This window comes from Lemur catta, chromosome 2 (assembly GCF_020740605.2).
Source record: "Lemur catta isolate mLemCat1 chromosome 2, mLemCat1.pri, whole genome shotgun sequence".
Lineage (NCBI taxonomy): Eukaryota > Metazoa > Chordata > Mammalia > Primates > Lemuridae > Lemur > Lemur catta.
The window spans coordinates 36,539,486-36,553,810 of NC_059129.1; positions in this window are offsets into that span (position 1 = coordinate 36,539,486).

Below are 14,325 nucleotides of genomic sequence, written 5' to 3' on the forward strand. Positions count from 1 at the left end.
CACTCCTACTACAATCTTAAAATAAAAATATTGCCAAAGTATTGTCATTCATTTTCTTAGCCATGCTATTGAATTCACAGCATCTACAAATTCGTAATGATATTCCTTCCATTTGTTCTGCTATTTCTAACTGTAAACTCGATTTTAAACTGGAAAAATATGCTTATATAAGTGTTACAAAATTGCACTTGCAGATCTTCTGGCACATTTTTCATAAATAAAAATAAGCCTATTTCAGGCAGAATTCTAAAACATAGAAAAATGATTGAATTTGATCATGGGAGAAATCTCCTTTGACTAGGAAGGAACTAATTACACAGTCTGAGAAGAAATTAACATATTTTAGAAACATATTTATAAAAAAGCATGATATATCCTAAAACAAGTCAGAAGACAGGGCTATAGAAGATATATGATTTATATAGCATAGACACCGGCCTGCAAAATACACATAATTTCTGGCAATAATGTTTTTATTTGGGACGTCACTACAGGTTAAACAATACAGAATTAAACATTTCCTAGTGTTTGGAGATATTTTTATAATAAATAGTCTAATCATCATGGTTTGATTACTCCTAATTTGAATATAAAGCCTTGTTGAGAAATATATTTATATAGCATTCTATGATATCATATACAATTGTTAGATATTAATAACTACTGAACTGTATAAAATAAAGGGCTTTAGGAAGACTAGTTTAGAGGATAGTCTGATGTTTAAACAGACCTTATCATATTATGGTATTAAAAACACTGGATTATTACCTTGGAAAATACCATTATCTTTAAAACCAGTGTACTAAATAAGATGTGAGACTCAGATTATTAATATTATTGACTGAAAATCATAATCTAGTAGGAATTTGGGAACACAGTCTTTTGACAAGTACAATCAGTTTAATAAGTTAAAATTTAAAGAATGTCTTATCATACAATATATTCTTATCCACTAAATTGTACATATTATAAGCACAAGAAATTATAGTTTGCAGGTTTTCTTTTTAATATCTTTCAGGTGTGAAAAGAACATGACTATAAATATATCATTCTAAGGGAAATATTGTGTGTTTCATCTGCTAAAGGAAACAATAGGAAGTGAATAAGCTAGTGGATAAAATAGTCATATAAAAAGTTGTTTTTTATGTAGTAACAGACCTTTCAACTCTATCATGGTGTTCACAAATCACCAAGTGAATATATATAAGAATAATGTTTTCTATTTTAGTTATATTATCTGCCATTGCATATTTTTGCTAAATCAACATCTTTCTGAATTCACCTGTTTACGTTTCTATTATTTTAGTTGTAAATAGTATGAAGGCCAGAGATTTCATAGGATTATAATAAGGAGCCAACCAGGTACTGCGGTGGCTGCTGGGATTAGAGATGATGGGGGCTGTGAGTACAACAGCCTTTATTTCACTCTTACAAAAAGAAATTGGGAGTCAAAGCACTAGACAGCACACAATGTGATGAAGTCTCTGAGCTGAAAGCCTAATTCACATCGAGAAGGCAAGGCTGAGTCACAACCACCCCCAGGCAAAGACTCAGTTTTACTTGGTATTTGCTGTTCCATAATTGGAATAAGAGAAAGAAGACATGGGCATCTGTGAAACTGAGGAGCTTCTGTTAAGCTTTTATCCGAGTCTGTTAGTTTCCATTTGCTGCCTCTTAGGTAAAATGTAATTCAACATCTACAGCATCTTCATGCACATGGCAGCAATATTAGGAAAACAGTAAATTCCACCTAGTCTCTAAATTTGAAAATTAATCTAACCCTATGAGAAAAATGCCTTTATTTTTCCTAATGGTCACTATGTAAGAAAAATAAGTTTGCAATTGTGATGAAACCAATTGAAGTTTCTTTTAGAAAACATCTTGATTAAATACGACTTAACATCCCCCTCCTCCCTTATTTTAACAGATAAAAGTCCTTTAAAGAAGAGTATCTAAAAAATTTCATTTCTAAAGCAGTTTTGCACTGATGTGTTCTTCAATCTTAGACAAATCTTGTCTTAGAAAACACACTGTAGGTACTACACATTTTGTGATAGAAGTTATATGCAGAATCAAAGTTCACAGTGATTAAAAGTATAAATATTTAAGAAAAATCTAGAAAGTTAAATCAAAATACTCGCTTGTTTAAATAATGATATGCAGAATTATTGTTATATTTTACCCTGCGTATTTCCTCTTGTTTATTTTCTACGTGTAGAGTCAAAACAAACAAACTATAAACCCTAAAATAGAAAGTTGAGACCATAAAGCAAGATTTTCTTTGTTGTAGCACCACATAACTTTAAGAAGTTATATGAAATATTTGGCCAAAGAAAAAGAAGGGGACTGGGTGTCGTGGTTCATACCTGAAATCCCAGTACTTTGAGAGTCTGAGGCAGGAGGATTGCTTGAAGCCAAGAGTTCAAGACCAGCCTGGGCAATACAGCAAGACCCTGTCTCTAAAAATAAATTTAAAAACTAGCCAGGTGTGGTGGCATGCACCTGTAGTCCCAGATACTTAGGAGGCTGAGGTGGTAGGATCTCTTGAGCTCAGGTCTTGAGCCAGGAGTTGGAGGCTAAAGTGAGCTATGATTTTGCCACTGCACTCCAGACTGGGCAACAAGAGCAATCTTGTCTTCAAAACAACAACAACAACAAAAAAAGTAAGAAAACAAACAAAAAACAGAAAAAGAATGAATATAATTTAATAACAAACACCAACAAAGAAGTTCTTCCACCTCATCTCCAATGTAAATTTTAGCTGCTGATAAACCTTCAAAAACACAAAAATGGCAGAGATTTCAACTCAATATGTGATTTATTATTAAAGGAAAAGTAACTAAAATATAGGTAAAATATCTCTATCAAATTCCTTCCAAGTACTCAATACCTTGCTGTCTATAGACTCCTTCACTTATATTATTTTAAAATTTTATATAAGCGAAGGATGTGCTTTTTATTCATCTGTCAATGAAAGTATTTTTATGAAGCTATCTTTTGTAACTTAATTAAATTGTAATAAAAGTTTGAGAATCACTATTCAGATCATACTATTTAATAACTATTGACATATACACATATTCATATGCATACATATAGCTTTATATAGGGTGATTAGAGATGATGTATCCCGGAAGGTGATATTTCGGCAGACATATGAATGAATTTAGTGAGCTGCTGCATAATTGAGAAGAAAGAATTCCAGGTAGACGAAAGGCAAGGTCCCTGAGGCAAGAGTCTGCTTGTTGATGGTCAAGGAAAAGAAGGGAGGCCCAGAAGACTAAAGCAGGATAGGATACCTGAGATGAAAGGAAGCAGAAAATACAGATATAAAGATAACCAGATTTTTATAGTTTAGGACCTTATAGGCCATCATATGGACTTTGGGTTTTATTTTAAATGTGATGGGAAGTCTTTATAAGATTTTAAGCATGGGTATCATGGAATGACATATTTGACATATTTTTAAAGGATTGCAGTGATTATAAAATATTCTACAAAGTGTTAAAGGTTGAAAGAAAGGAGAACCAACAATAAGAAAGCTATTCCAGTGGTGATTTTGACTCAAATAGTAGTACTGAAAAAAGTAGTAAATTGGTCAGAATCAGCATTTATTCATGTATTCAAATGGTGGAATCACTATATTGTGCGTGTAATATATGATAGAGCTTGTAGAGTCAAACATGACACCTAGTTCGTTTGTCTGAGCAAATGGTTCAATGGTGACTTTCTTTTCTTTTTCTGATTTAGGGAAAACTCAGGGAGGAGCAGATTTTAGTTTTGGACCAGCTAATCTTGAAAAACCCACATAGATATCTGAACAGAGATATAAAAATAAAAGAGACATTATTATATATATTATTTGTGAGATACCATCTATTTGCCCCTCAAGATTGACTTTATATTGTTTTTCAATTTGCTCTGTGCTCTGAGCTTCGTTTCCCTCTATTTTTGTTTTGGGTTAGTCAGTGGGAAGATATAGAGAGAAGAGAAGGAGGAAGAAGAACAATTATGGGTATGTATTATTTCTGCTCCCACTAGGATCATGTCAGGCTTTAGTTGCCCTTTGAATGAAGGCCACTCCTTCTCTCAGGACAACCCTTTATATTACTCAATTCTTTGAGGTTTCAGATACACTTCTCTGCCCTAAATGTTTTATGTGTAAGGGTGTTTATAAGTCTATAGTTTTTAACCTCAATGAGCTGTATCATCTTCTGTGGTTTCCTTATTGTCTGTTCGTACTTTAATAAACCCTCAAATCATTCTACTTTGAAGGTGTGCCATCTGATTTATAATTAGACTCATCTGCTACAGTAATTGGTACTGCAAGTGGCCCCATGCAACAAACCCTCCAAATATAATTTTGGATTGGTATGTTCATATGTTAAAGGATCTTAGAGATAACCACCTGGATGGTGGAAAATGGAACACAGGATCTCCACGGGGTGCAATATAATCGTGATCAATCATGTGACCAACATTGGTGGTAAGGGGAATAGCGCAGGTTGAGGTCAATGTATTGTGAGAACAAGTGACCATAACATTTATCTGTTATGTTAAAAATAGTGTTTATAAAGTTTCTAGAGTCACCTGGCTTCCCAGAAAGGTTCTAAAGTGGATACATGGAAGAGAGAGAAATTAAAAATGATAGACATACAATTTAGAAACTCTATGGAAAACTTACAGGGGTCCTTTGACTTCTGGAGTAGGTGGGAATTTCAGACTGAATTTGAGAAGAGATATAGATAGGGCTAGATTGAAAATTAAATGTCCCACACTCCACATCCTTGATTTTAAAGTAAGATACTGGTAGGGAAGAAATAGGACTCTAAAACATAGGAAAGGACATTTTGGCAGATACAGATAAGACCAAGAATTTCAAACTCCCTAAACCTCTCTTGTCACTGGAGGGAGATCTCCTTTCTCTTTTTGAAGAAAACAGGCCTTTTCTTCATGAAAATCTTTCTGCAATTTCACCTAGAGAAATTGTCTCAAAAGTTGAAGCTTAATTTCTTCAGAACCTACTGTCACCATTGTTATTGCTACAAGCCTTTAAGGAGATTCATCCCAGCACAGCCCAGCATGAGAAGTAAAGGCTTATATGAGGAGACAGCCATGGAGAAAAGATGAAGTTTCACAAATCTATTTCTGCAGGAGCCTGGGGTGTGTAAATGGAGAGGGTAATAGGAGTGACTGAGCATGTTGGACAAAATATAAGGTTCAACTGGCCACATTTCCTGCTCCAGGTATACTTATTCAGGATTTTGGATGCAGGTTGATCTGAACATCTGGAGAGAAGAGTATTTAGAATACTCTGTTGGTTAATTGAGGTATAGCCTCAGTATAACCTATGGTTAACGAGTAAACTTTGGAACTTTCCTGGCATACTGTAGAAGAAAGTCCTAAGGCTCAGGAAATGGATTCTACCACTTCCTACCCTTAATCCTGTTCCTCTCTCCAAGTGTGGAGGGAGGACTTACAAAACTATTTTTAGAGTGCAGAAAAACTATAAAGTACATTGCAAGATTTTACTAGTAAAAAGGAGCTGCTACCACCTCTACAGCCACAGGGAAATGTGTTTACATAAAGTAAAATTAAATAATAAGATGAAAAACAAATGGACACATTATTTAAAGGGAATTGACTTGAAGAAATCTAGATTAGCTAATAATGAGAGGTTTTAAAATGTATTGATAGCAGAAATGATAATCTCATTAAAATATATCACCTCTTCACGTGCTTGCCTTCTAAAACCACAATGTCTCTTTCCTTCCTCCTGACTCTGACTTTCACAAGGTTCCTGGTTTATGAGCTTTAATATTTTATTTTCCATTTTTATTTGAGTTTTTTTATATCTATATCTAAAATCATATGTAAAATGGGGATAACCATAGGCTCTACTCCATAAGGTACTTATAAGGATTAAAGACATAATACCTGAAAAGCACTTAACTCAATAAATTTTAACTCGTATTAACACTAATAGGATTATGTCTATTACAAAAACCACAGTAACAGTTAGATCAGTTTTTTATGGTTCACCTGAATGCATTCTTTCTCTTTTATCTGCACATTTATATTTATGTTGTACTCTATGTATCTCAAACAACAATTCTCAATTGCTATAATTTGATATTTAGCTTTTCGGATCTAAATAAATTAGCTCTAATTCACCTAATGAGCATCTATTTTTATATTACTCATTTGGCATTTTAATTCTCTTTTTTATTGCTAAAGTGATTTGTGTGTTTATGACTAACTGTTAAAGAAAGCCACAGTTAATAAAAAAAAAAAAGCAGATTTTATTCAGGAACTATAAAAATAGGGGAAAAGAGACCTCAATATAGAACTGGGCTCAATTCTGAATATAGCATGGACAAGTAAGGATTTATAGCCAAGAACCTGGGTGGGGTCAGTGGATGGCAAATTGCTAAGAATATCAGGCATAAGGGGAAATTTAAACAAACCTAACAGGATTCTTGCTTAACTCAAATCAGGGTGATTAGATATCACTTGGGACATGGTGGGGAATGAAGAATTTGATCAGATATCGAGGGGATTAGATATTAAGAGTAGAAAATTCTCCCTAAACTGACTTAGCAGGATTCTTGCAAATATTAAAGGTACACCTGACAAGGACTGATGCTAAGGTTAACTCCTAGAGGGCTTAGAGAAGCCTGAGTGGAAGTAGTTCAAGGAAGGCATCTTGTCACAGCTTTAACTAGCTGAAAATTAATTTGGAAAAATGTCCTGGTTTCAATATATTACTTATACTTAATAATTACACTTAAATTACTTTTTATACTTATGTAAATATTATTTGCACAACCAAAGCAAAGATCTATCAATAACCCTCAACATTTACCATGTCCTTATCCATGGTCTGTAACCAGTCACTTTGCATATCACCAAACCAAGAAGGAAAGGAACACAGAGAGGAAAGGAAAATGTGGAGACTGAAACGACACAGGGTGTTTGTGAAGTAGGACTGTTAGAACCAGAATTATCCAACTTTAAAAAGAAGAAATAAATTGGAGGACTTGCAGTGCTAGATGTCAAGACTCACTATAAAACTGCAGTAGTTTTCACACTGTGGTATTGGTGAACTTAAAGGCAAGTAGTCCAAAGAAACAGAAATGGGAAACAACAATAACAACACCACCACCCAAAACACACATGGAGCAGTAACAGATCTACTTATGACTGGTGAGCTGGTTAATGACAAAACTACCACTGCAATGGAGTGAGTCAAAAGATGATCTTTTCAGTATGTAGTGCTAAATCAGTCAAACGTCTGTATATTATAGATACACAAAAAATAATCTCATTCAGTACCATATGGTTTATGGATCTAGACACAAACCATAAACAGTAAAGTTTCTAGGAAAATATGATGAAATAAGAATGGCATAAACTTTTGAAATAGTGTGCTGATAGTGTTTTATATTTCAACCTGGTTATTGGTTGCATAGATATATTAACTTTAAAATAACACATAAAGTATATACTTATTTTTACAGTGTCCCATGATATTTTACGCTTCAAAATAAATTTACAAAAAGTAAACAGGAGTGGAACTCTTGAAACTTTTCAGTGAAGGACTTCTGATATTGAAATCTCACTTAACTAATTTGATTATAATTAGAAACCTAGGGCTATAATTATTTCCCTAATAAGTACATATTTTGTAGAACATTATACTTAAGAAAGGTAAATTTTTTCTGTTTTTCAATTTATTGCTACAAAAGCCGTATCCTTGTAACTTAAAAATTTAAGTAATTAGGCACTAACCCACTCCTATTTCTTCTCCAAAGCCAATTTAGCTGTCTCTCCTATGCCTACTTCTCAGTTTCCTTTGATAGTTCTGAAAGTGATAGTACAAATGATTCAAATGCATGTAGACATTGTAAGGACTTACAAATTTAAAATAAAAGGCTTAATTCTTTCCACTGAAAATAAGGGAAAAATTTCCTTTCCTCTCTTTTCTTAGAGCACTTACTTCCAAAAGCTTATAATTCTAAGTTCTTTCTCTATTTCTTTGAAATGTATGTAATTGTTTCAAAAGCTAAATAAGCCACGTGCCAGCTTTATGTTTCAGAAATGTCTTTCTCCAAGACCTCTGGTCCATGTCTTCAAAAGGTAATTGTCAATGAAGATAGAGCCCCTACCCTTTTGTTTCTGTGAGTCCCACGGGAGCCTAACTTTTATGGGCACTTCATTCCAAAACTATCTCCTGTCAAAAAGGGATGAAAACTTCCTTTGGATAAAGCTAATTTAGCTAACACAAATTGTCAACCAAGTACTAGGTGAATTTAGGACTATGTTTGCAGTCTTCTTATTTGAGGACTATTTATCATTTATTTTGAGAACATGTGTACAATAATGAGTTGTAACTATTTGGCTATTTAAAAGGTGAGATTCCTTTCTTTGCAATCCCAGCAGACTGTGCGGCACATTCTGGTTCAATGCTTATGGAATAACAAAACTATTTTCTTCTCTTCTACTTTTGTAGAGAGGTTATTGAGTTTGGAAGGAAATTTTGTTTTTAATTATATTTTTCCAACAACACATTTCAATCACGTCATTCCTTTGATGACTATGTGACCTTCATTTTAAACCATGAACAAATATAAAATCAGTTTTGAGATTTTGACAGGAAAAGGCAAGTATAAGTCTAATATTCATGGTCAAATAATGTAAATACATTGCAAACTATTGCAAATGAGTACTTCAAGTATCTTATTTTACAGGATATAGGGAATGTTACATTCAAAATTGTTAGTTTCATTTTAAAAATTTCCAGATTTTGTTTGAAGTATGAGCTTTGAATTACGAAACACTAAGTATTACTATCAAGAACATTGTATTTGAGTAGAAAAAAAAATTTGGCCTTTTGATAGAAATAATTCTGTTATCTATAAAAATATTATTTTCATTATTGTTATGAATTTTTAAAATAAATTTTTTAATTTATAATAGTTCTTTTACAGAAAAAGCTTTGAAGATAATTCAGAATTCCCATATACTACATACCAAATTTCCTCTATTGTGTTGTTATCTGGTACATTTGTCCCGATTAATGGATTGATATTGATACTTTTTTTTTTTAACTGGAGTCCTTACTTTTTACAGATATCCTCAGATTTTTGTTTTTTAACTAAGTCCTTTTTCTCGTCCAGTGTCCCATCCAGGCTACCTTATTACCTTTAATTACCATTGCCTATCTCTGTAGGCAATTCTTGGCTGTGACAGTGAATTACTTTTTGTTACTTTTTGTGTGCTTTTAAAGGGAATATAATCATAGAATCACTTTCATTTTTTTCTTAGGAAGATCAAATTTCATATTGTGGCATAATCTATACTGTTTTCACATGTTCTCCTTGAATTGTCTTTACTCCATTGAACTATTTGTTAATTTTTAAACATGAGATCTGTCAATACTATCAAATACATTTAGAATGTTTGATTTTTAAGACTTGCACATTGTAGCCGCACGATATGTATGAAATAGCCACACAAACACCAAAATTGAGATAAACTGCTTTATATACATATAAATGTCATTTTAGGAAGATATACCAATTTAGTACTCCTTCATGTGGTAATAAGTACATTCTTATAACTATTATTTTAGATGTGCAGATTCCAAGCCAAGTTTACTTTATAATGACTGTAATTGCAAGTACTATTTCTTTGTAACCTTTCAATTACTTCTAATTTCAAATGTGGTTATTGAAGTATATATGTCTAACAGTTACTACCCAGATCTTGTGCATTATATTCCTGAAAGTCAAAATGCTTATTGATCTAAGAATAATTTCTAGTTATTAATAAAAAGCTTTGAGGTGAATCTTTACCTGAATTTTTTTTCTAGTAAGTTATTTAAAAATATTTTAGAATTTACACTTCGGCCATTTATGCCTAGTGAAATATGATAAGGACCAATGTTTGTTTCTTAGTCTCTTCTCTGAGAATACCATACTCGGGCTTAGACAGTTAGGTCTCACCTTCTCATTCAATGTACTCCTTCATATTTCACTCATAGGTAGTTTGCAGCCATGTCACCAATTTTGGCCGAGAGACTGGGAGTAGGAGAGATGGAAATGTATAGCACTGCTCACTAATTAATTTGTTTGCTTGTATGTGGGACTACTAGGCAGGCATTACATAGGTTTTAGAAAGTACATATTTTCAAAACCTATAATATGTTCATATTTTTATGTATTTTTATTATGAAGACATAACAGATTTTAATAATTTCTTATTTTCTAAAACTATAATTCGATCTTGTTATTAGAATAGACTATGCTGTGGTTTTGTGATAACAAATTAACTTAGGAATCACAGATACATAACAAAATTTAGGCTTAATTTTTGCTAGTGTGAAATCAGATGTGGTTTTACAGTGTTCTTCCTTCTGGTAGCTACTCCATCTGGAAAACATGATCTTAGAGGCCCTCGTAGGAAAATAAGGGAGGTATAAAGGAGGAATCTTACCCGATAACTGCCTCAGTGTGGCAATGATATGTATCACCTCTACACAAAGACATGTCTGATATTTAAGGGTATTTCCTTAGGACACTAATGCCAATCATAAAAGCAAGGTATTATGGCAAAACTTGATAATCATTATTTACTCTGAAGAGAAATTATAGTGGTGTCATCTAGATCATAAGCTCAAAAGTCAGATGGAATGTGTTAAAATATGCTCAACTCTGTTTATTTGCCTATGTTCTATTGAGCAATACTTTACCTCTCTGTCTTGGTTTGTTAGGGCTAATATAACAAAGTACTATAGACTAGGTGGCTTATAAACAACAGGAATTTATTTTTCTCACAATTCTGGAGGCTGGGAAATCCACAATCAAAGTACTGGCTGATCTGGTGTCTGGTAACTTATAGTAACTCATAGACAACCATCTTTTCACTATAACCTCACGTAGTGGGAGGGTCTAGTTAGTTCTCTGGGTCTCTTTTATTAGGGCATCAGTCCCAATCATGAAGGCTCCACCCCCATGATCTAATCATCTCCCAAAAATGTCACCTCCTATCACCAACACCTTGGGGCTTAGGATCCCATTTGTGAATTTGGGGGGAACACATTGAGGCCATAGCACTCTCTAAGGCTTAGTTCCCTTATCTAAATAAGATTTAGTTAATATTATTGTTCTAACACATAGGTTGAGATTGACTATAGCAATATGTATGGAAATTGTAACCATTTTATGATTTTCAGATATAAAATTATTATTTCTATAATTCTATTAAATATTAAGCATGTTAACTCAACAACGGCTCAAAAATCAAGTGAATAGCTCCAAATTAAAAGCATGGATTGTGAAGTATAAAAAGTTAATAGAAACCTAAAGTTTTAAAAATGGATTTGAAGTTACATATGTATCCATTCATTCAGTAAGCAGCTATTTATCAAAAGTACTCTTTTCCAAGTGCTCTAACAGCCACAGGGATTTTGTGTAATAAAATATGCAATGCCTCTGTCCTCAATAAGCTTAAAGCTCAAGAGTGGGGAAGACAGACAAGAATCATAGAAACAAATATTTAAATGGGAAATACTTAATCATTTTGTTAAGAGCATTAAAGACTTTTATGCAGGAGAAGGGAGTAGAATGTGAGTAACAATTGGAAAGTTCTACTTAGAATAAATAAAGTAATTGTCTCTCTGATGATTTGACATTTTATTAAGATCTTGGTGATAGGAAAGAAGAGCAAGTCATAGGATGATCTGTGGGTACAGCCTTACAAGCAGAGGAAAGAGTAAGTACAAAAACTCAAAGCAGGGAATGAGATTAGTATGTTTAGAGACAAAAGGAAGGCCTGTGATTAAAGAGAGAGTAGTAAACTTCCTTGGCTATGATACTGCCCCTGCACAAAGCTATCACTAGAGTGAATAGACAATCTACAGAATGGGAGAAGATATTTGCTCTCTACACATCCGATAAAGGACTAATAATAAGAATCTATCTAGAACTCAAAAAAAAAATCAACAAGAAAAAATCAAACAACCTCATCAATAAATGGACAAAGGATATGAACAGAAAGTTTTCAAAAGAAGACAGAATAGTGGCCAGCAAACATATAAAAAAAATACTCAACATTTCTAATCATTAGGGAAATGCAAGTCAAAACCACAATGAGATATCACCTAACTCCAGTGAGATTGGCCTTTATCAAAAAGTCCCAAAGCAGCAAATGCTGATGAGGTCGTGGAGAGATAGGAGCACTCTTACACTGCCGGTGGGACTGCAAATTAGTACAACCTCTGTGGAAAGGAATTTGGAGATACCTCAAAGAGCTACAAGTAGAACTACCATTTGATCTAGCAATAGCACTATTAAGAATCTACCCAAAGGAACAAAAGTCATTCTATAATAAAGACATCTGCACTTGAATGTATATGGCAGCACAATTCACTATAGCAAGAATGTGGAAACAACTCAAGTGCCCGTCAATCCATGAGTGGATTAATAAAATATGGTATATGTATACAGTGGAATACTACTCAATTATAAAAAATGACAGTGATCTAGCACCTCTTATATTTTCCTGGATAGAGCTTAAGCCCATCATCCAAAGTGAGATATCACAAGAATGGAAGAATAGGCACCACACTGACTGTGATCAACACTAAGGTACTCACACAGTAGTAATATTCTTTGGGGGTAGGGGGGTTAGGGGTGGGTAAACTCACAACTAATGGACTCGGCGAGCATTGTAGAAGGGGAAGGGCACATCTCAAATCATAGCTGGGATGTGGCAAAGTCATAATATGTAACCAAAATGTTTGTACCCCCATAATTTCCTGAAATAAAAAAAAGAAAAAATAAATAAATAAATAAAATAAAGAGAGAGTGGTAGAAGAACAGATAATTAGGTAGGGACCAGATTATGTAATATTTTATAGGCCTATGTATGGAATTTGAATTTTATTTTAGGTAGTTTGGGAATTCATTGGAGGGTATAGAGCAGGTAGGCATGTGCTTGAATGGCTTGCGGCTGTATGGAAAAAGGACTGTAGGAAGACAAGCATAGAAGATACTCATTTGTAAAGTGGGATCCATACAGTACCTACTTCAGAAAATTGTGTTAAGTATTTAATGAGTGGATATACGTAATATTCTTAGAATTGTACCTGGTATATAATAAGCACTATAAAAAATGTGTGTTAAATAAATAATGATAGTGGTTTATGCTCAGGTGTTTTCAGAATTACAAATAAAAAGGTACTTGTGATTGTTTAAAAAAATATTTCAAACAGAACACTGAAGTGATAGGTTGGTTATCTTTAGGGTACAGAATGATCAGCACATACCATCTCTGAATACTGAACTCTTGTTCATTCTTCCGGTGTAGTTCATTATTACCTGCTACAGAAAAATTTCTAAACTCACACCTTGAATATAGCAGTTACTATTCCCAGATTTGAATTAAAATAACCAATTATAAACTCCTTCAGGGCAGGGATTATTTTTCACTTTTTATGGCTCCATAATAGCTAGTAAAGTGCCTTATATGCAGATGGCCATCCAAAATTGGCTGGCGTTAGAAGAAGGGCATTGAAATCAAACAGTATTAGAAAGAGTAGCCTTTGAGGGCTGTGAACACTAAATGGAAAATTAGAAAAAAAAATCACAGGAACAGAAATCATCTGTGCATAAGTAAGACATTTAGCAATTAGTCCTATAGATACTATTCTGAAGATATTCCTTTTACATTGAAATATTAAGAGTTTTGTGGTCCGGTCAATTTTTAAGCACTCATTAACCAATTAAGCATAAGTCAATAGACATGGAACAAGTGAGCTATACACATATTCTGATAAATCTTCTAAAAGCTCTTGGAAACTATTTCTTCACAGAGCCTGTGAATGAATTCCGTTAATTCAAATAGAAATTTCACATATATCGTGCCTCAAGTGGAGATGAAGTTCCTTTTATATTCAACTCTATAATTCAGTCCTGTACATTAATTGTTTTCATGTATGATTCAAATACGGGTGATGCTTAATGCACAGTGACTTGAAAGATGAAGTGAAAATAACTGAAGCTTAAGACTTATGTTCCCTTAAACAAAAAGGTGAATACAACGGAGAGAAAGAAATGCATGTGTTGCACAGACAGTTGAGGAGAGCATATGTGAAGTTTTATATAGGGAATGAGTTAGGAAAATGATGAAAGGGGCAGCCTAGAGCTTTCTTGAAGGGAAATTTTTTTCAGCTACTTAATTCTCACTGAAAGCCTTTGGAGATATTAACTGGTCTCCACGTAGATAGTAACGAGAAAGTTTTATTTTTCCATTTCTCAACTC